At 41.1% G+C, this 23,363-nt stretch overlaps 2 protein-coding genes and 1 long non-coding RNA gene across 4 annotated transcripts in view; 2 read left to right on the forward strand and 1 right to left on the reverse strand.

Moving 5' to 3' along the window:
• CLNK (cytokine dependent hematopoietic cell linker) overlaps positions 1–1,058 on the forward strand; it is a 411,995-nt gene extending 410,937 nt beyond the window's left edge. The window contains exon 16 of the mRNA XM_063923032.1: positions 800–1,058. The gene's annotated coding sequence lies outside the window, so the exon portion shown is untranslated. The remainder of the gene's footprint in view (positions 1–799) is intronic.
• The window catches only part of ZNF518B (zinc finger protein 518B), a 45,988-nt gene extending 38,078 nt beyond the window's left edge, over positions 1–7,910 (reverse strand). Inside the window, exons 1-2 of the mRNA XM_063923013.1 lie at positions 7,822–7,910; positions 3,423–3,520 (exon numbers count right to left, since the gene is read on the reverse strand). The gene's annotated coding sequence lies outside the window, so the exon portion shown is untranslated. The remainder of the gene's footprint in view (positions 1–3,422; positions 3,521–7,821) is intronic.
• A 183-nt stretch (positions 7,911–8,093) lies between these two features.
• The window catches only part of LOC134927937 (uncharacterized), a 39,046-nt gene continuing 23,776 nt past the window's right edge, over positions 8,094–23,363 (forward strand). For both annotated transcript variants that reach the window (XR_010177789.1, XR_010177781.1), the window contains exon 1: positions 8,094–8,174. This is a non-coding gene — a long non-coding RNA (uncharacterized LOC134927937). The remainder of the gene's footprint in view (positions 8,175–23,363) is intronic.

Raw genomic sequence — 23,363 nt, forward strand, 5'->3', positions numbered from 1 at the left:
AGTTAAGAAAATAGTTCTAGTTCCTTGCTCATGTCTTCGGTTTCTTTGACGCCTTTTGTTTTTTTGTAACCTGTATTTGATAACCAGTTTCACCAAGTCACCTGAACAATCATCTAAAAATCGGATCCCAATCTCATTGGAACTCAGAACTCTTTAAAGATGGACAGTTTAAACAATCTCAGACCTCCCGGGACAAACTTTTTATCAATGCATTGTTGTAAATTGACACCCTTACCTACCAACAGGTTAGATAGTACCAACAGAGTAACATTGAGCCACTGGCTGGATATTATACTGGAACCTCTTTTACATGCACAATTTCATTTATGCACTGGTAATTACTGATGGAGTTTAACTGATTGATGACTCCACCTAGATCACCAGATGTCATTTGGCTCATACACAACTCCATTCACATTAGATCCTATTTACAATACCAGTGATTCATATTGGTATAAGATCATACCTTGTTTGTTTTATGCCTTTATCATTTAGGTATTTTAATATTCAAATATTTTATTCACCAAACCTCATTGCACATAATTTACTAAATTAATTTTAAAAGCACCATTACATATACCCACAAGTGCTGTTCTCTAGCTTTAAACAATACAGACTGCATGGGGTCAGTGGCAAGAAGAGCTTACCGAGACATATAAGAACAAAATACCTATAAAAGAAAGCAAAAAAAAAGGATAAAGAAAAGTTAATTACCAGGAACATGTAATGTACATTGAGTGCCTATTCTCACACACATGTACTTGCTGAAAATTGATGCATGTAATTTGTCTACTTACAGGAATCCATTGGGGGAGATCCAAGGAGCATGCAGGGGGTACTGATGGTGCAATGTATTATGTCACCGTAAACCCCCCACCCACACAATGGAGCCATTGCATAGCGGGAATGAACAATAGACATTGTCAAATAAATAGTTGTACATTGAGTGGGCAGCACTACTTAAGAGGCAAAACCATGACAAGTGTATTATTAATCCTAAAACTGTTTTTTTCTGTTACACAAATAATATACAAGAAAGCCATATAAAAGGAACTAATATTAAAAACTACAGAATTACTAATAAAAAAATAAAAAAAAGCATGGCACAAGTGAGACATTTCTCTGGCCATTAGTTTTTGAAACACTTCTATACTTTCATAACAGTACAAAAGGCATTGGGCAGCTCTAAAAAAATAAAAATAGAGAATACGCTACCGGACAAAAGCTTTAGATTAGCCCATTTTATTATTTAAACTTACCTCAGTCAAATGCCTCAATATACTCTGAGATTAAAGCATGAAACAAATACAATTGAAAATAGAAGAAATTATAGAAGAATTTCCACTTATTTTATTTTTTTTACAAAGTTTAATCTAAATTTAACTCAAAGCAAACCACATATACATATAACCACTGAAGACAACTGTAGCATTCTTTCTACAATGGAAATCAAATTGTTCAGGAAGTTCCATCAAATGCTCTTGCAGGTTGGTTTGCTTTCACCCTTCTGTCCATTTCATTCCAAACCAGCTTGACGGGCTGTGGAGGTCATTCCTTGATTTGGAGCCTACTGTCTTGTTCTTATCCTTCAAAGTAGTCCTGACAAAGCTGGGAGGTAAGTTTTGGGTCATTATCTTGCTGTAAGTTGAAAACTTGACCAACCAGACGCAGACCAAGGGTACTGCATAGTGCTGGAAAATATTGTGGTAGCCCTTTTGGTTCTAGGTGCCAGCCACTCTGTGCACATCACCAACTTCAGCAAAAGAGCCCAACACCATCGTGATTTCTCCTCCAGTTGTTATCACAGCAGTTTACTTACTAAGCAGCAGCTTATAATAGCCCGAAACATAAAAGGGCAATGCTTTTAATAGCAAAATATGGAGTAGACCAAGAAAAATAAAATAAAAGATACAACTAGTGGAGAAGTACACACTGCAGTGCTAGTTACAATAGTTGAATAATTAAATGTTATTGCTATGATTTTATACAAAACTATAACTGTATTTAATAGAAATATTCATATAAACACTGATAAAATACTAAAAAAAACAATACATAAATGATATCATGCAAATGCAGTTTGTTCATCCCCAGGATTACAAATTATACATAACTAGGACGTATCAAAAGTGCTAATTTACAAAGTTTGGTCTGCAGACAGAAGAAGGAATGGATAAAACTTCCTTATTAACCAGGTAGGATGTCGTTGGAACAATCAGAACATATCCAGAAGGGCAATTCCAAACAGCAGCCAGATGAGTGTTGTTCGATCCAATAATCAATAGTGCATAACACATGAATGTCTGTACACGATATATTCAGTAACCTTATTTGTTTAGAATAATTCCACAATTAAATACCATCATTATAGAGAACATTAAATATTGCAATACACTAGAGTAAGTCCTCACATACTCAACCCTAGGACATGAACCATACTTCTAATTAATGTTTTAGAACAATTGATGTTTTCAGCTAGTTACGGTTTTTCCTTTATATCATGAGAGCGTTGATTGCCACCATCACATGCTTTCTTTCCAATGCAATGTTTGGTGATGTAGCTCCTTCTGCATATACCAGTGGCAGCACCGGGGTAGATGACACCTGATGCAACCAATAGTACCCCCTTGTACTCCGAAGCAGTGTGCACCCGAAAGAAGCCTCGTGGGAATCAAACGCTGGTGTCACTACGGGTGGCATAGCCTAGCGGGAAGCCCCCATTTACCTTACTCCGGTGGCATGCCCAGTATACCTGAAAGATGCTGGGATGCTTCTGTCACTGAGGAGGAGCCGCATCTTGGCATCACCCCCTGGAAGGGAGATACCTGGGTGCGGCTCGCAAACCCCTTGTGACGCCTGTTTTATATACCACAAGGTAATTTGCACATGAGTGTACAATCAATGGCTCAAACCAGCTTATGGTTTACAAGTGATCACTTACAAGCCATCATTAGCCATGTCATGATGGAAGCAACAATTCAATTCCACTCTTCTGATTGCCATCTCTAAGATGATGCCATTACAATGTGGCTTGACCAAAAGATTTGACATGCGTAATTTAAAGTTGATCATTGGCCACAAGGCACAATCTTTGTCACTCCGCGTCCTGGTGTTCCATTCAGATGTATTGGCAATTTTCCCAAATGTGATGGGCTAACATAAGGTCTTATTTACAGTACTGTACATGGTAATCTGCTCTTTAAATTACAGCCAGCATCCTCATACATACTAGTGGGTGCTTCAGAGCAATTCTATGTTCCATCTTTCTGGTTAGAATCCAATACATTATAAAGATTCAACACCTGTACTCCACAAACCCATTAACTTCAATAGCAGCATAAGCAACAAACTTTAATAGCCATTTGATGTTGCACCATGAACTGAAACACAAGGCAAACTGTAATGCTGTTCAAGATACCTACCTCAATTTACATTATATTTCTTTCTGTTCTTTTCCTGAAAGCAAAGTGTGGTGGTTGCACCTTGGTCTCTGGAAATGGGCAGTAAGGGTGTTCATCCCCTGTGAAGAAAATAATGAAATAATCAAACCAGTGTCCAAACAGAATCAACTCATTCTTAACATGAAAGACTCTAGAACATATCCTGTTAAAATTGTAATCCAAACTAATTGTAGACAGTCATTAAAATCCTTATGTAAGCTTTCCAGCGCTTTTTGTGGCCCGAGCCTTGAGTCAAGTGGCCAGGAACTGGATTTCACCACTTGCTTTGGGGCCTCAAGCTATACATTACTCATTATATTTTATACACAGACACAAGTAGTGGACAAAGAATGGCAACACCTGATGCATACTGGGAGCAATGGGTTCCCCACAGGTATAGCTCATGTGTTAATTATGGCACATTTGCAAGTTCTGTGATACAAAGACCAAAAGTTATGTGCACTAAGTAGTGTAGAAAGAGGATATGGTTACAGGAATTAACCTTTGCTGTGTTCTCGGCAATCAGATAAATATAATTGTGGTGTCAATCTAAATAACTGTGCAACCCATGTTCTGATTTCCTATACTGAAGGGTTCTGGTGGTTCCTTAATGTTGTGGGACACATTATTCTGTCTCAGTTTAAGTGCAGCCATTTCATCGGAAGGCAATGATAACAGTAATTGCTACTTAATGGTGTCAATGATTTTACCCCCTGTATTGCAAGATTTTTTTCCTGACAGGTATGGTTTCATCTAGGATGACAGAGCACCCACCCAGAGAACGAGTGTATTCCCCCAACAGTTTGGGCAGCAGTACGTTGATGATTTGCTAAAGTCATGGCCTTCTCAGGCACCAGATCTTAATCCAATATTTATGGGATATTCTGGAACAATGGGTAAGGCAGCATTTTCCACAATTAACCAGGAATCAGTGAAAGGACCTCATTGGCCGCAAAGCAAGATTTTTTATGGTTTTATGCGATTGCCAATGTCAACTGCAGTTAGATTTTCTTATAATGTACATTATGCAAGGATGTATCTCTGTAAAGTATAAATTGGGGAGGGGGGTACAGTATGACTCTCCCATTTATAGTACCCTACTTAGTCATTTAATAATTTATAATAGCTACCTCCTATTATGGCTTCAAATTACAAAATGCTACTGTTACATTAGAACAAAAATATTTTTGCAGTCAAATGTAACTACGTTTCTCAAAATCTGGGCCTTAAACCCCAAACACAATTTTAATATTTAAAACTAAAGCACAACTTTAATAATAATAATAATAATAATGTTAACATTCCATGTACACATTACAGATTAATACACAATATTCATGCTGCAGGAATCTTCTGAGCTCCTATAAAGGCTGTTAATGTTTCTGTATCATCTTGAATGTGGTCTTACTCAATTTTTTTAAACCATTTCAAAATAAATGAAAAATTAAAAAAAAAAAAAAAAATAAGAGACTGAGTTTGACATAGTCCCAGGGGTGCAGGATGTGGCCATGGTCAAAGCACTCAAAATTAAAGTACAGAATGCACAAAAGGAGGAGTGAACAAACACCTATATTTGCACTCCTCAGATTAATGGCTTTCCTTAGCACTCTCTACATAATGAGTTATGGGGGGTACTCACGGGAGAGATGTGTGCTGAGCGATCTTAACACAGACCGCTCAGCACACATCTCTCACCCCACTCAGCACAGCGCGATGTGCTGAGCGAGGGGGAAAGCCGACGGGGGGCCGCTCACTTCACACAACGGTGAAGTGAGCGACTCGCTAGATTGAGCCTGCATGCAGGCTCAATCTAGCATCGGCGATAGCGATGTGCGGGGCCGCGCATCGCTATCGCTGGAGGGCATACACACGGCAGATCCATGCTTAAAATCTAAGCAATCTAGCAAGATTGCTTAGATTTTAAGCACGGATCTCTCCGTGTGTACCACCCTTTAGAGTACTCATTATCAGTAACTGCAATCAGGGTAGGGTCTCCAATTGAAGGAACACAAGGGTATGCTTAAGCAGAAGTTATACAGATCTGTATGGCCCTTATAAAGCATATAAACTGTGCCCAAATATGGATATTAGCCCCTAAAGTGCACAATCGAAGCTGTCTAGATGGAAAATCATAGTGTTACCCACAGTTCAATAGACCAGAGGTTCTAAAAGAAATTGAAGTTATTTTCTGGCACTTCAATATCACACTATACAATAATAATAATAATCAAAGGGATATAATACCTACTAGACCCAATAAACCAAATATCCAGATAAACCCCCCCCCCCCCCCCAAAGAAAAAAAAATATTCCCAGCCATCCCTTCCTTTATTCCAGAACTGATCACTCAGATAATATGAAGGGGGGAAATTAGATTTAAAAAAAAAAAAAAATCAAGCTATAGTGTTCTAAATTGAAGGAAAGCAGAGACCTTACCCAATCTCACCATTGGAGGAATAAATACCAAGCTTGGACCCCCTGTTGGTATTACACTTATAGGAAGAAAATTCAGGCATATCACAAATGCCTTAATCTACCCACTATGTACCCGATTTCAACTTAAAATGACTTGTTGGGGGAAAAGAAATTAGCCTGTTTATTTAATTAGACAAAACCAGGTGATATATTCGCTATCTATTGGTTGCTATCTATTGGTAAGCTCTAGCCATTTCAAGTCCACTGCGGCTGTGACAAAATGGCAGATCGAAAACATACCCCTGAATATCTACTTGAACTTCATATATGGTAAACCTCCACGCCAATATGTTTCTGATCCATTCTTGGCCACTACATGGACTCAATCTTCCATTATTTACAGTGACCGTTCAAAGGTTAACGCTAAAGTTGTCCATATATTTTAAGATTATCTGTGCAACAAAATTGTTGAGTGGTTAGAATGAAAATCTAGTGATGTATTTGCACAAATGATAATCAACCATTTGCTCCCAAACACTGAAAAAAAGTTTTTTTTAGACAAACTGGCAAAGTCTGTTTGATTGTCGTTTGTTCCCAAACCTTATTCGGTTTTCATTCAAAAACATGGACAGATGATCACAAGGTGTATGGCCAATTTCACATCCAGTAGAAGCCCAATTTGGCTAATTAAAGATATTAATTCATGTGTTTGTCATAAACTACTTTGTGCATTTATCTTTGATTTTAATGGTAGAATTACATTAAAGCTTTATCTTTTTTTGGACTACCCAATGAATTAGCTGTGTCAATCAAGTCATCTGAAGTTAAGGTTATCTACAAAGTGGGAAGATTACAACATTTATGATTTGCCTGAATTTTCCTACATCTTGTTGGTGTAACAAATAGATACACAATCTGCATTTACTCCACCCCAGTGAAATTTGTGAGAATGTCTCTAGATTCCAAATTACACCACGTATATGTTTGCCAATTCCGGTAGGCCGAGATCTGAGACCAGCTGACGTGCAGAGCTGCTGGAAGCTCTTAAATGAAAATGTCATTGTATTAACCACTTACAGTAACTGACAATTTCCCTTCAAAACAATATATTTGTTTTATTATTTAAATTTGTTTATTTAAATATAGTTTAAAAATACATATTTTTAAATAGTGTATTATGCACATCTGTGTCCTCATCATAAACTGGAAGACACAGTGGGGCAGCACGATTGCATGTGATCTGACCATGATTTGTGTGGCTAATTAAAACAAAGTCTAAAAAAAATATTGTACTGCAAACCAATCCTTTTAAATGACAAACGTGTCACATTAAAAAAAAAAAAATAAACTATTTTCATATAAAAAAAAAGTCATACACACTGTAGCAGGCAACCTGATTTTACAAAATGATATTCCAAAATCAGGTTCTGCTGGATTTAAAACTGATCTTTACTTCTATAAATAAATAAGATAGGACTCAGTGATGAGTCATGATCAAAGCATTTGAGCATAATGTTGGAATAGCTGATTGGTGCAACTTCTTTTTATTTGTTTGTAAACTACTTTTACAAAAACAAACATGTACATTAAAGGAGAATAATTGCAACCCTACAGCAGACAAGCAAAACACATAAATAGAGATCTCTAAATACTAAACTCTAGATAGCTATATCTCCAATGCACATACAGCAGAAAGTTACAGCACTTGCAGCAGCAATGCAATGGTTAAATACCCCCATGTGGCTGTTGCACAATGCAGAGTCATACAGTGCAGTTGCATGCAATCAATAACACGTACTGTGGTGTTACTGCTGGGCTGAGCCAGCTCCCCCTCTACGTGCACCTAGATCCCAAGCCAGCTACCCCGCCCCCAGCACACGGCTGCTATTAACCCAGCACACGCCACGCTCCCTCCCTGCCCAGCCGTCCATCGCCGCATGCGGCTCCCTTGTCATCCAGTACTCACCTCGCAGCGTGCAGCAGACACGGCCGCTTCTCCTCACTGTCCTTGTTCTAAATGCCCACCACGATCCCTGCAGCCAGAGCGGCCCGCCTAACGCACATCGCCCCCCGGCTCCGGGGAAGAAGAAGAGGCGCGCTGCTGCTGCTGCTGGCCCGGGCTGCCGTCTGCTCACGTCACAGGCTCTGCTGCGTCCGGCGCGCCGATTGGCCGAGCAGCCCGAGGTCTCCAGTAGAATTCTACACAGGAGGCGTGGCCGGCGTAGCAGCGCGAGATATAGCGAGAGATCTCAGGATGTGGAAGTCAGAGCGCCACCTGTCGTTCACCTGGGCGAAGGGCGTCAGCAGGGAGATCAGTGGGTGAGATAAGGCGTTTTGCTGGGCTGCTCATACTGAGAGATATACTACCACAGTCTGCTGTGTTTAAATGTGTGTAGTTTGCATTTGGTACAATTGGCATGCTATGTGGATATGGTTATTTAAAATAACCATTCACACTCCACTTTGTGTGACAGTCATACATTCTCTACTGTATGGGGCAGATTTACTATGCTGTAGTTTGTCATAGCCACCAGCCATCTCCGTTAGTTCTGAAATGGCAATATAGGAATCAATACTTGCATTACCATTATTAGACTACAGGAATGGTCAAAGCATACCTCCCCACATAACCCTCTCCAGGAGGGACAGAATGCTCTGCTCCTGGACTTCCCTCAATTTATGATTGCTATCACCTCTGCTGAAACACCTCTCTTATCCATTAACCTGTTCAATACAATCAATCAATCACAAATTAAGAGAGAAGTCCACAGGCAGAGCATTTTGTCCCTCCTGGAGAGGGTCATGTTGGCAGGTATGGTCAAAGTCACCAATAATCAGAGGCTTTGTCAAATGGCAACATAGTAAATACTGCATATATCCCTATAGGGGTCATATCATTTTGCCAGATTATGGAAAGTGTGAGTCTGGAAAGTCTGCTAAAAATGTAATATGGACATGGTTTATAAGGCTGGTTTTGCCTTATAACTGAATGCCTCTTTAAATTCAGTGGCAAACCTGCCAAAATCACACCAGTTCCATATTCTTGGAACCTATTCCAAAACCTAGGTTCCACAATGTGGTACTCAAGGGACCCTAATGGTCCAGGTCTAAAGTATATCTATGCTTGGCAACAGGTGACTTAGGGGGTCATTTACTAAGCAGTGATAAGAGCGGAGAAGTGAGCCAGTGGAGAAGTTGCCCCATCAACCAATGAGCTGCTCTGTATAATTTTATTATATGCAAATAATAGATGTTACTTCAGTGCTGATTAGTTGCCATGGGCAACTTCTCTACTGGCTCACTTCTCCGCTCTTATCACTGTTTAGTAAATGTCCCCCATAATCAGAACCTCAGTCATTTTTTATTTAACCTTTTGTGCTGAGCCATGGATATACTTAAACCTGGACCATTAGGTGCTGCTTATGGATAGTCTCCCTGAGACCAAGCTTTAGCAATGCAATATGGAAAGTGTAGTATAATCCTAATCGGAATCCAGTGTTTTTCAAACAGAAAATATGTATTGTAATAATAAAAAATATCAATAAAACTGGTCAAAATTTATGCAGCTCAAAGAATCCAGTATAAGTTAAATAGTTCAGGTGGATCGGAGTAATCTTACCCAGTCAGTGAGTATGGGCAACTGGTGGTAAAAATGCAGCGTGCTATCCAGATGCACACTGCTGGGCTCCAAGGCAAAAACAAGACAGTCTCTCCATAGGTCCTGATGTAGTCACTCTGTTACCAACGCGTTTCAAGCCATCTATGGCTCTTTTTCAAGGCAAGTGAAAATAAAGGCTTGAAACACGTCGGCAGTCAGTGACTTATTCTGGATTCTTTGAGCTGCATGAATTTTGAACATACACATTACTATAATTGAAACTATTGCTACTATAATCAGGAAAACCAATGCCATATTTTCTGGAAAACCCATTTGTGCACTATTTGTTTTTATACTGTATTATTATCTTCTTTATTTATGTATTTGCTATTGTTTGACCAGTTTTATTGATTTTTTTTTTATCTTACAATAAATATTTTCTATTTGGGAAACACATAGTGCCAAATTGGGATTATACTACATTTCCATAACCCCTAAAGTGTCTATGTACTAAGCCTTAAACCACACAGTAATAAGTGTTTCTCGGGTGGTAGTCATGTGACCGCCGGTCGGCTGACCGACAGTCACATGACCTCCTCCGTGAGCCCGACGGCTCACTATCCCGATGGTCGGCATGCCGACCAACAGGGACTATTTCCACTCGTGGGTGTCCACGACACCCATAGAGTGGGAATAGAACCCGTGGCGACCGCAGGTCGCCACCGAGCCCGCAGCGTGGCGAGCGCAGCGAGCTTGCAAGGGGCTTGCTGCACTCGCCCTTCCCCGCCGGGATCCCGGCGTCGGTATGCTGCCGGGATCCCGGCGTCGGTAAGGTGACCGGCGGTCAGGAGACCGCCGGTCACCCGTACTACACCCGTGTTTTTCATGGTTTAGGTAATTTTAAGTATCTGCTATTTACCTGAAGCCTAATGCACTCAGCTAAAACATGCATTATGCTACAGCGCAATTATGCTTAATAGCAACACTTTCCCCGCCCTTAACTGACAGTGAGTTACTCATAATTGATTCAGAACTGATAATTATTTAAGTTGGTAATAACTGTCTTGCTGCCAAATCTATGTGCCATTACTTGTTTCTCATCCCCCTTTGGCCTCCCAGCTGCCTTTGACAGCATGAACCACTCTCTCCTGAAAATGCTTTACTCCTCTGGTCTGTGTCACACTGCTCTCTCATTGTTGTCCTGTCTCTATGACCAATTTTTCTCTGTCTCTTTTCATCACTTCACCTCTTCCCCACTACCTGTTGGCATACTGTACCTTAAGACTCTGTTATTAGCACCCTTCTTTCCTTCTTATATACTTTCTCCCTTGGTGTACTATTGGTCTACAATATTATCTCGATGCTGATACTGCTCAGACCTACCTCTTTACCACTGCCCTCTCCCCATCTCTTCTCACTCGTGTCTCCATCTTTCTCTCTGCTATTTCCTTCTGAATATCACGGTGCTTTCTTAAACGTAACATTTCTAAGATTGAGTTTATTGGCCCCTTACCTCCCTTGTAACCATTGATGACATTACTATCATGTTATAGAGTTCCACCATGTAGGAGTTATTCTTTACTCCACCTTCTCTTTCAAACCCCACATTCATGTGCTCTCCCATTGTTTAAATTCCACTTTTATAATATCTCCAGCATCAAACAATATCTCACCATGCAGGCAACAAAGACTGTAATCCACTGACTGGTCAGCTCTCAACTTGGCTTCTTCAACTTTTATCTGGTCTTCAAGATTACCGCCTCTCTAAACCAATCCATTCTTAATGCTGTTGCTAGGATCCTCATCCAGTCTCCAAGCGCTTGTCCCCTCCTCCAGGCACTACACCTGCTCATCTTTCCCTACCGAGTCCAATTTAAACCACTTACTATTAATTTTTTTAAAAACGTACCTGTATGCTGTTTCACCCAGTGGTTGGTGTCTGGCTCCTTCTCTCTGTGACCCCGGTCAGCTCATGTTATGCCTGTGAATTGTGATGCTGTGAAATTCCCAAGTGGCTACTCAGTTTACAGAACCGATCATATAACCGGGGTCACAGAGCAGGGGCACAACATTTAGTTGACCAGATTACAAAGGAGATCACTGAAGCACCCGAGGTAAGTGTTTGCTTAGTGGGGAGGAGGTTGTAGCCAGTGGTGCATGTACAGGCACAATCTTTTTGCAAGCTCATTCCCTGCATGCAATTTTTCAAACATTCTTGCAATATATTCAAATATTGTAATGCACATTTGTGTGAATTTATCCCATCCCATCTGCATCTGAGATGTGGATTGTAATAAGTATGCCCCTTAGTGTGTGGAGACTAATTGATAGAGGATTTAAAAATAATGGTACTTTGGTAAATTTTCAATTATTCAGTTTATTTAGTAGATGCATTAAAAAATGTTGTTTGTTGCATATTTACTGGAGTGACAATACTTCTGTCTTTCTGTCTCTCCCTCAAATAGTGAAGAAACTGAAAATATTGTGGACAAATGTGAATAATGCTAGATATATAACATATAATCTGCTGTAATCAATGGTCTATATAGCCAATGTACACCAACCCTCTGTAGTAATTTGTGGCATGTGAATGAGGCAGTCAGGTTTGTCCAAGGACCAATCCGGTGATGGTTCATCCAGGTATGGCTTCATCCTGACCATGAATCAATGACACTTGGCCAAAACTGCCACACTCTGGAATTTCATTATGTGTCCAGTAGGTCAGGTTTTCTTGTTGTACATGTGTTGTGAAGCTGATGCATGGGTGTCACCATGTTGGATCTTGCTAGCTGACTGCATCTCCTCCAGTCAGAGTGATCCTTGCCTCAGATGACTCTGTCAGCCAATCTGTGACCTGCAGCTCCCTATGTAAACATTTCCTGTTCATTAACTCATTGCCAGAGCAATAAATCACATTGCTGAATTGTGGGTCCTGTTTAGCAGCAAGTATGCAATTCCTAGTGATATCCCTATGCCCCAGTACTGCTGGGTTCCCTTTCTGCTAGCATCAGTGCTTCTAAAGCCTTCAAAGCAACTGTTGTCTCCTGTGTTCCCAGAGCATCTATTGAGCTAAAGCTTCAGTAATACAAGCTACAGATATTACCTGTTACGTTTGTCTCTCAAGCCAGTATTGTTTCCAGTTGCACTACGCTAATTACAAGTCTCTCCAGTGCTCTCAAGTAACAGCTCTACTGGAATCAGCTTCTGAATTAAACAGCCTTGTTTATATGTCTGCCACCTTAGTTTTGCTGTGAATCCCTCTCTGGGTTGTGCTTCCACCTGAGAGCTTCATCTAACCAACTCCAGTGTATCTTACATAGTAACATAGTATTTGAGGTTGAATAGAGGCAAATTGCCCATCGTGTTCAACCTGTTTTAAGTTGTGATGATTCTACATACTTGCTAAATAATGTTTTATGACTAGTTGGCTACTATAACTCTTGTTACCCCCGGATTAACCACATTGAGATTTTAAGTATTATAACCTTGGATAGTATTATAACCTTGGATCTTGCCTGCTGATTTCAACTAGTTCAGAGTTCAGCCATATCTATTAATTACCAGCTGCATTCTACCTTTGGAATAGTGCACCCTTCACTTCCTGAAGATCTCCTAACTCTCAGTATGCAGTTAACTTCTCAGATTCCTGCAAACAAGTGATCTATCTGTTTCATGTGCAAGTTCCAGCCAGCTTACTCTGTCGCACTACTGGTCCATGCCAGTGAACTCTAGTTACAGTCCCAGCCTGAGTAATAAAGCTTCCTGCTCTGATCTGCTTTGCAGCATCATTACTTCCAGCATTAGCCAGTCCCAGCCCGGTATCCTATGTAATCAATCCCAGACGGGTATCCTGTGTAGCCGGTCCCAGCCCGGTATCCTGCTTAGCCATTGACAGCCCAGAATCCTGCATAGCTTTCCTGGCCCAGAATATAGGTTAGTCAGTCCCAACTAGAACCTCAGTCCATCATCCGGTCCCAGTCTGTCATCTGGTTCAAAATCAGTTTCCAGTCTTCTTCTGTCTGGGTTTGTTCCTAGAGTTTGCACCTGTAGCAACACCATTAAAGTACTTTGCTAAATCTCATACAGCTACATCTATATTCTCAGTTGCAGTGTCCACAAAAAAATCCTGAGTCTGACGGATCATGCCAGAAACATGTAGGAAAGGGGTGATAATTAAGTTACCAGAAGTTATGTTACCAGAACACGTGGAACTATCTATTCAGTGTGTATTGTACTCACCCATATATGTATATGGGGTCTATTTACTAAGCCTTGGATGTAGATAAAGTCAATGGAGATAAAGCACCAGAAAAATATGGCTGACTCACCTGGTACCTTTCATGGCAGGGTTATGTATCCTGTGGAATTTGTTACCCAAAATGGTTGCACCAACCCTGCATTAAGGGGGTAATTCAGATCTGATCGCGAAAACGCACAGCAGTGATCAGATCTGAATTACACCCTAAGTTCATTATGTACGATATGTTTATTGTTTTTTGGTTTATTTTTCTCTTGCTGTAATACTAAACCTCCGTGCTAAGTTTTTGATGATTGTAAAGCGACTCTGAGTACTGCTGGAGAAAAGCGCTATATAAATAATGTTATTATGATTACCATATGTGTTTTTCTTTTTTTCTTTTATTGAAACTTTGAAATATATATGGTAAATATTAAAGTCATTTAAAAACTACATACATACATACATACATACATACATACATACATACATACATACATACATACATACATACGGATGCAGTCAGGATCCCAGCTGTCGGGAACCCCACAGTCAGAATCCCGACATCAGTCTGAATGCCGACACCTGCATCCAGAAAGGGAGCAAGATCCTGGCACCGGAATCCCGACAATCGGGATCCCGAACGAGTAGAAACTGCACCACAGCAGTAGTAGGCACCGGGGGGGGGGGGTTAGTCTTAGGCTGCATCCCAGGGGGCTAGGGTTAGGCTGCACGGAGGGGAGGTTAGGGTTAGCGTTAGGCTAAGGGGTGGGAGGGATAGGTTTAGGCTGCAGGAATGGGGGGTTAGGTTTAGGCACCTCCGGGGGTTGTTTAGGGTTAAGCACAAAGGGGGGAGGATAGGGTAGTCAGCGGGCAGGGAGGGTTATGGGGGTGGGGAGAAGGTAGAACACCTTTAACTCACCCCTGTCAGTCTTTCTATGTTCCGGATCCCGGCGTCGGTATTTCGAGCGCCGGGATTCCACAAGGCGAGATATCCTAATGATCCCCATACATACATGTGGTATGCAGATTCTAGAAACATCCTATGACTTATAGGTGCATGTGCACTTTGTATTTCATTTGTGCCTGGATGTAAAATGCTGGCGTCCTCTGGGGAATATGGAATAGGTGTTTTAATACTGAGTATAATGCTGGCTATACACAGTTATATTGGCAGCAATATCCGTTAGTATTCCAGTATTGACACACATATGGTCCCATAATATTCAGTATGCCTGGATATAGTTACATAGTTACTTAGTTAGTAAAATTGAAAAGAGGCAAAATGCCTATCTGGTTCAACCTGTATTCTGTGTTAAGCTGTTTATATTATAAAGCACCTGCTGAAGTAATGGTTTAGTACCAATTTATAACTATGATTCTTACCACTCCCAGATATTAATGTCAGTATGTTAAATGCTATAGCCCTGGATACTATTTCCAGTTAGATATTTGTCCAATCCGTTTTTAAATGCATTTACAGAGTCTGCCATTATTACCTTTTCCCTTTCCTACGTTGTGGCCTCAGCGATGATCCAGCCGGATGTTAAAGTCCTGACCCGTCCTATTTGGCCACCAAAGTGTGGGACCGAAGTAAAGTAGTACTGCAGAATTCGCCTATATATGGCCTGCAATAGCAAACATTGGATTCCCACGCAGAGGATAAATACAACTATCTGCTATTGTATAGAATTTTTTTTAAATTGCTTACACTTAGTGGAACATTGAGTATGGTGATATCATTTGACATTTTGCCAGTGCATGGATGCGGTATTTTACTTAGATAGTCAAAATTAGACATTCAAAACATAGACACCATAATATCGACAGGTACAATAATTAGACAACCAGAATGTCGACATGGACTATATGTATCCAGTCAAATGTTGTCAGATACATAATTTGGACATGGACATCATTTAGAAATACAATAGACAGGTTGCAGTGTCGACATGGACAAAATATCAACAAAATATAGGCATGGTCAGAATTTAGGCAAGGTCAAAATGTCTACGTTTAAACTTTATACATACGTAAAATATAGACATCTCAACATATAGACAGTTAAAAATATAGGCATGTCTATTACCGTATTTTGCATATTGACATTTTGACCATTTCAAAATATAGACATATCAAAATATTAACATTTATAGGAGGTGATTCAAATGTTTTTTTGGGCACCTATCACCATCACAGCAAATCAATTGTTGCCCTGATCAGGCACCCATTACTTTTTATGCACCCAAAAAGATGGGGTTTAGCAGCTAATCCCATCTAAAGTCCTGGTTAGGACTCCCAAACCACGGCCTTTTCGCACGTTTCACCTCCCCAGGAAGTAGCGAGAAAAATGTCTTTCCTGTGGCTAATGGGCGCCTGAATGTAGCAACAATTGAATTGCTCTGTTTTGTGCCCCTTAGTGGTAGCCACTGGGGAAAACAATTGAATTACCCTCATAATGTCCGTATTGGAATCATAGGTAACTGCATATACTTTAACCAACAGTCAAACTATGGGAAGGTGTTTTGCTTGTTATTTATTTATCTTAATTTTGAAGGTTATTAGTACTACCATGACTGGGATTAGAACTACCTATATGGAGATTAGTATTACCATTATGAAGATTAGCACCACCACAATGGGGATTAATGCTGCTATAATGGTGATTAGCACTACCATAATTGGGATTCACGCTACCTTTACAAGGATTGGCACTTTTGTTAAAGGGATTAGCACAGTGGTCATGGCAATTGATGTATGGTGTGGCACGTAAAAGGCAGGCAGTTAGTGCAAGGTTCCCTAGCAGGTGAGTGAAAATGATTTTTATATTGGGAAATCTGACTGAATGAGTGACATATTATAATCTGTGCAGTGCTCTTTCAAGCTGTCACAGTCTAGCTGGTGTGGCACTACATATGCCAGCATGCCCTGCCTCACTTGCATGTGATAAGAGCAAAGCTGTGGCCATGCATGCTGGTGTGTGTGATTACACAGCAGCTAGCGTGACACATATTTTGATGGGACAGTTACTGAAGGCCCATCAAACAATGAGGGGAATTCAATTAAACTGAATATGGATTGAGTGGATGAGTGCCCGGAGCTATGTAATTAGTCACGTTATGCCCAGCATTTAAATCAGGAGATGCAGGTTACCACTCCTAAGGAATGCCATTTAGTTGTGGTAAATGGTACTCTTCGAATTAAGTGCTGGATGTGATGCTGAGAGTGCCAGCAGTAAGTCAGCAACTCACATCATGGTGCTAGTTTTCTTGGAATTCTGCTTGCACTTCAGGACGGTGTGAGCAGAAATCCACAGCTAATTGAATAGCTCTGGGCACTTATTCCCAGCACTATTCAATAGCGTGTTTAATTCAATTCCCCCCAGTGTGTCTTATTTTACAGGATCAGTGTTTGCACATGCACACTGCTCTTCCCTCTGTGGGAACTATTTTATACATTTATCCATAATGGATATTCATTATTATTTATCCTATTATCTTTGTTGATATTATAGCTGTCGACATTTTGACTGTTGGCATTCTGTCTGTCTTCATTTTGGCTGTACACATTTTGAATGTGTCTAAATATTGCTTGTCAACATTTTAACTGTGTCTATTTTGACAGCCTATATTTTACAGGTTGACATTTTGCCAGTGTCTTTTTCACGTCGACATTCTGACTGTCGACATTTTGATAGTCAACATTTCTTTTTTCGGTTGACTACAAGTACAATGTTTATAAACATTGCTGCATCACAGGACAGGACACTGTAATAATCATCATGGTGGCAGAAACCGAGGATTCGGTGCCGTTGTAGGGAGTATGGAGTAGAAAATAGTCTACAAGAGGGAAAAGCACATAAGGGCCCTGCTCGTGAGGTCTTACATTCCAAAAGCCTCCTCTTTCCAAAGATAGACAGACATGGGTGACACATGCAAGGTAGAAGTTAGCATGTAACAGAGGCTTAGGATGAGAGTTGTCTGGGATTGATGAAGAAGTAGGTCTTGAGAGCCTGTTTGAAGTTTTGGAGAGTAGTGGAGAGTCTGATGGGGAGAGGTAGAGAATTCCAGAGATAGGGAGGAGTATGAGCAAAATCTTGGAGGCAGGAATGGGAGGAAGTTGTAGAATAGGTATGTATAGAGGATTAATTATGCACTCTTTCCTGTTGTTGATGAAGGTAACTGAATATGCAACCCCATCATGTTACATATCTCCTTATTTATATCCCTGTGTGATCCTGGAAGAAGAAAAAAAATGTAGGGGCTTATTCTGAGTTGCACACAAAGTGGTTGTAGTTGCCGGCAGCCTGTTTTACTACTTTATGCTAATGTCAGTATCTGTTAAGCTAATGGTGGAGATCGCTCGTGTGCAATTAGAAAATGCCGCCCATTGATTTTACAGCATCAAACGCAAACAACATCATTAGTATGGGCACCTGCACCAGCCACATGCTAGGTGTAAAAGATCTGACAGAAACGGGCTTCTCCTCGTACACACACCTTAGCAACTCGTGGAACTCTGGATACACTCTCATGACAATTCCACGAGTCAGAATAATCCTGTATTACTGGTTTGCCACTGCCCAGTTCATAGGATGAACATTGCTAAAACCATTTGCTTCCATGGAGAGAGTTCCTAGTGCCCCTTAATCTGATGAGGGAAAACTTCTTCAACTCCGAAATACTTTTTGTAAACAATTTCTTTTCTTTGTTGTTGTCATGATACATTTCTAGTAGGTGTTTTGTTTATTGGGATCGGGACCGCTAGCGCTAGAGTGTATGAAGCTTGATTTCATGACAACGATTCTCCTCATGCAGGTCCCTGTTACAAGTATATGAGATAAGTGGATACTGAGCAGAGGTGGGTGTAAGGATAACCTGAGGTAACGGTAATATAGCAAATCTGGGAATGTCTGAGAAACACTGGAGTGTTCGCTGGAAGCATGACAGTCAATGCCACATGCAGTAAGGAAAGACAGATGGCCATGAGATGACACCTCCAGACACTGTAACTGGTACTTGGACCCCGATGTGTGACTGTAGGGTTGTGTTTTATGGTAATGAGCAAATATGATACCTTTAGTAGCACATATAGCTCTGAGTCTTATGAGTAAGTGTCTACCAGTTTTTCACATCTAGACAGTTATAATTTGAGCCCATTCAAAATGTATCAAGCTCCATCAGGTTGGATGGTGATCGCTAGTAGACAACAATTTTGAAATGCTGCCACAGATGCTCATTCGGATTGAGATCTGGGCTATGATTAGTTTATTCAAGATAATATCCTTTTTTGTTGTTAAGACACTGTTAATGTTGATTAACTTACAGGACTAAAAAGCAATACCTTATACATTAAAATTCAAGCCGCTGCGGCCGCTGTATGCAATCCTCAACCTACGTACTGTTTACTCAATTAGCGTACAAAGGCCTGTACCATGTACGCACTTTGCGTACACACGCCTCAACGGATGTACAAAGTACACGCTGTGCATACACACACACCGACATGCTGTGAGCACAATGCAGCTACACGTGTGGTTGAAATACACTTTAACCTTAGCAGGAAAGAGACACGACACCAATTGTATTTAAAATGCTGGGATCCGACCCACCAACATATATTTGCTAAAAGGGGGTTACAACAGATATACAATCACAATAAGAGAAAAGAGGCTACAATCAATGGTACATACGTTTTGTTTTGCCAGCGCCACACGGTCCCGGTGCTCAGTCAAGCAAGATGACCTTCAGAGAGAGATTGTATGACTGGCTAGGCAACTTGGCTTTTATACATTTTGTCAAAACACAATACAATAGAAACTAATCCCTTCACCTATAGGTCAAAGGGCTGGTCATTTACAGTACAGGAGGGGTCATAGGTTGGTTTGAATAGGTGGGCGATGCCTGGTCCCGATGCACTTGCAGTTGGTCTCCACTGGGTCTCCGCCGAATATCAGAGTACAGTAAATACAGTATAATATTAATATCCTGTTCCTGTGCATAATTATGCGCAGGAGCGCGCTATCTTCTGCAAACTGCTACCAGAATGTTGCCCTTAAAATACACTACAGTTGGATACCAAACACCACCTCTTAACCTAATGCTGTCCCCTCATATCCTGTAAAGGTGAATCCCTTTGTTATTTTACCTTTTAAACAAGTATAACTTGCTGGTGTGGTGCATGTGGGCTATGTGTACATTTTGCACTATGTGGATTAAATATGAGATATGTCTTTGTGGCTTTTTCCATGCGAGTACAAATGCTACCGTAATTACTCATACCACCCGCTAATACACATGGACCACGTGAGCGGTCATACGCAACTTGCGAATATGCACACGGAGGCCATCTGTGTGGTGTTTGTCTGTGATGTGTGTACTGTAATATTTTCCGACTTCGACAGTCCACCCTTTGGCAGGCATCAATAACTGCCATTCTTAACAAATAAACTAAAAATATTACCTATACATTATATACAAAGCTTGGATGATCGGGGGAGAGTTGTAGGTGGGAAATGTATAGCCTAGTGGGATAGTAAAAGCATGTATGTATGAATCAATGTCTGAGGGGCATGTATCATCGTGCCGTATGTTTTCTAAGTAAGCTTCAAGGTATTGCAAAGTATACATTAAATCCATCTTATCCCGCATTAAGGGTCTGTACTTGGGCAAACAAACTCTACCGAGCTCCTTTTCGGGCAAGGGCTTTTGACCCTCGCCTCTTCGGATTCTAATACCAACAAATGGGGAGCACATTTAGTTGATGATACATGGAGGGGGAACATATGTAAATGCTACTATATGTGTATGACACCTGTCGACTATGTGAGCCATTAACTGAGGGTTGCAGAGATGAAGATAAGACACATATATAAAAATACATTCACATAAACATTGGGTAGGGTTGACGTCTCTTCCGGTTGGATGTTTCTGGGTAAAGGGGTAGACAGAGAAAAATGGTGAAAGAAACAGGCCATGAAATTCATTTGCAATCCTTATCATAACACTGTTTCTATAGATGGGTCATAAATCAAATCTGCTGCTCTGACAACGCCCTCACTCCTTAGACTCATCAAATTTGTGCCATGCTTGCGCCGCGTTATAATTCGAACACACCTGAATATCAGACCAATAATTATGATGACTCCCAGGATACAAAGGAGAAACTATCCCACACTGATAATAACATTCTGTGCCCACTCTCCTAACCCTGAGAACCATTTGCGTGGGTTCAACCATGAGACCCAGCCGGTCAGTTCATTACCCACAGCCGTCAAGGTAAGGTTGTGCTTCCTCCTGAACTCCCACTTCAACTGTAAGATCTCATTCATCTTTTGATCAATGATCTCCGTGGGGTCGTCAGTGCTATTCGTAATATACATACAGCACTTCACGTCATATTGAGTTGCCAGGGTAACACAGTACCCACCTGTCAAAGCTGTAACGTAATTAAGGACCATCCTGTGCTGAATCAATTCTTTTTGTAGGCTTGTAACTCCCTACCCGTATACCTGAAGGTGTCATACATCTCGGTGATATTATCTATCAAGTTCGCCAGCGCATGGATGTACCTATAATTTATAGTTCCTCTGGCAGTACGGGTGATATCTAATGCGAGTAGGAACTGAATCCCGGTGGATTTGTGGATCAAATCAGAGGCTGCGTGCTCTGTCCTATCTATGAGGTGTCTCTTGATAATGTGTTCATAATGGGTATGAGTATAAGGAGTATGAGCGTTGCCGTGAACGTCTTTCATTTTGTCGTGGGTTTTGGTCATGACCTCTGGTAGTACTCTCCCAATATAACACAATCCCTCAGAGCGCGGAGTAAGCCACTTGTACGCTTTCCTCCCACATATGAAATAGGCATCATCTGGGAGAACATAGTGGACAAAATGTAACACCACCATATTGTAAATCTTCCATGTGAAGAAACCAATCCCTAGTTCTCTCATTAGTTCAGTACAAGTATCGTGCTGGATGACATTGGCACAATACCCCTGCGATACCTTTCCAACCCACATGGTTTTGCTTCCCACTGTTGGCTATCTTGCGTACAAGTTCAGAGTCGATAGGTATCCTATCGGCTCTGTGCGAAAAGGTAATTGTCTGGTTATTCCTTCCCAATTTCCTGGTTTTCAGAAATTGGAAATATTAAAACACATAGTGACCTATCTACATGATACTGGTGGAGCTTCAAACTAGGGGGCCTAGATATATTGAATTTCTTGTCCACCAGTCTCCCACCCCATAATTCGAATACCTCACCTATTGCTAAAGGGTATGGCACTAATCCTGACTTACTCTGTCCTTGAGGTACCTGTGAGCACACCCAACATTCTGTCTGGTTTAAGACCTTACCCACTAATGAGTGGTAATCACTCAACGGATGTCGGCCCATGTCGATATTAATATTGGACTGACATCTCTGGATGCACCCATCTTCGACTACATTCTCGCAATTCCTACAAACACAATATTCATCAGACAATAACCCCTCACATTGCCTCCGAGCTCCATGACTACCAGAGCGCTTACTGATACCAGCCTTTACTAGAGTGATCTGCTGCTCCTGAGATCCTACAAATCCGTACTAGCCATCAGAACCCATTCCAGATCCTTGCTCAACGTCTCTAGGACCCTCACCAAAACAGATTGTCCTGAGCAAAAACAGAATTACCAGAAAACCCCGAAACGCAGACTCTAGGTAGATCCATTTAGTTAGGGAAAAGAAGGGAAATAAGTAAGGGGGGGGGGGGGGGGAAGAAGTATGCAGTGGGAGGTGAAAAAAGAAAAAATGGTACGACAACCGTCTTTGATCTTGTTGTTCTCCGCGCTCAGGTGCCGTTTCAACAGTCCTGCTTCTCAACTTTCCCGGAAACAAACACTCTAGTGATAAGAGGTTCTCTTCACCTTGCTCTTTGTCACGAGTTTTCTCCGGGTCAGCGACCTTCTTGCAGTGGGATGAGTGGACCCAAGTCTCTCTTTCGGTGACCTTTAGTGCTCTCGTGCTGGTTAACAAGACTTGATACGGTCCTTCCCACCTGTCTATGAGGCAACCTGAGCGTAACATTTTTTGAATCATCACATAATCCCCAGGCTCAATGTCATGACAATTACTGTTCGTTAGGTCAGGAATCACCAGCTTTAGATTTCTTTGTTGATTTCTCAGCTGCCGACTCATCCTAACCAAATATTTCACAGTTATTTCGTTATTGCATTTCAAATCATCCTGGGGGTCTATCATTACATGGGGTTATCGACCAAAAAAAAAATTGGTGATAAGTTAAGCGGTGACCTGGGAGTGGTTCTGATGCTGTACAACACTAGTGGCAAAGCTTCTGGCCACAACAATCCAGTCTCAGCCATCACTTTGCTCAGCTTGTTCTTAATAGTGCTGTTCATTCTCTCTACCTTCGCACTCGCCTGGGGTCGGTACGGAGTGTGCAGCTTGTTATTAATTCCCATCAGTTTGCACATGACCTGAAAGACTTCACCTGTACAATGGGTACCCCTATCACTTTCAATCATTCTAGGGATACCATATCTGCACACAAATTCCTGTACCATTTTCTTTGCAGTGAACATAGCAGTATTTGTGGCAGCGGGGAATGCTTCTACCCAGTTGGAAAAACACATAAGTACATACTAACACATATTTCAAATTCCTACAGG

Source organism: Pseudophryne corroboree, chromosome 1 (assembly GCF_028390025.1).
Source record: "Pseudophryne corroboree isolate aPseCor3 chromosome 1, aPseCor3.hap2, whole genome shotgun sequence".
Classification (NCBI taxonomy): Eukaryota; Metazoa; Chordata; class Amphibia; order Anura; family Myobatrachidae; genus Pseudophryne; species Pseudophryne corroboree.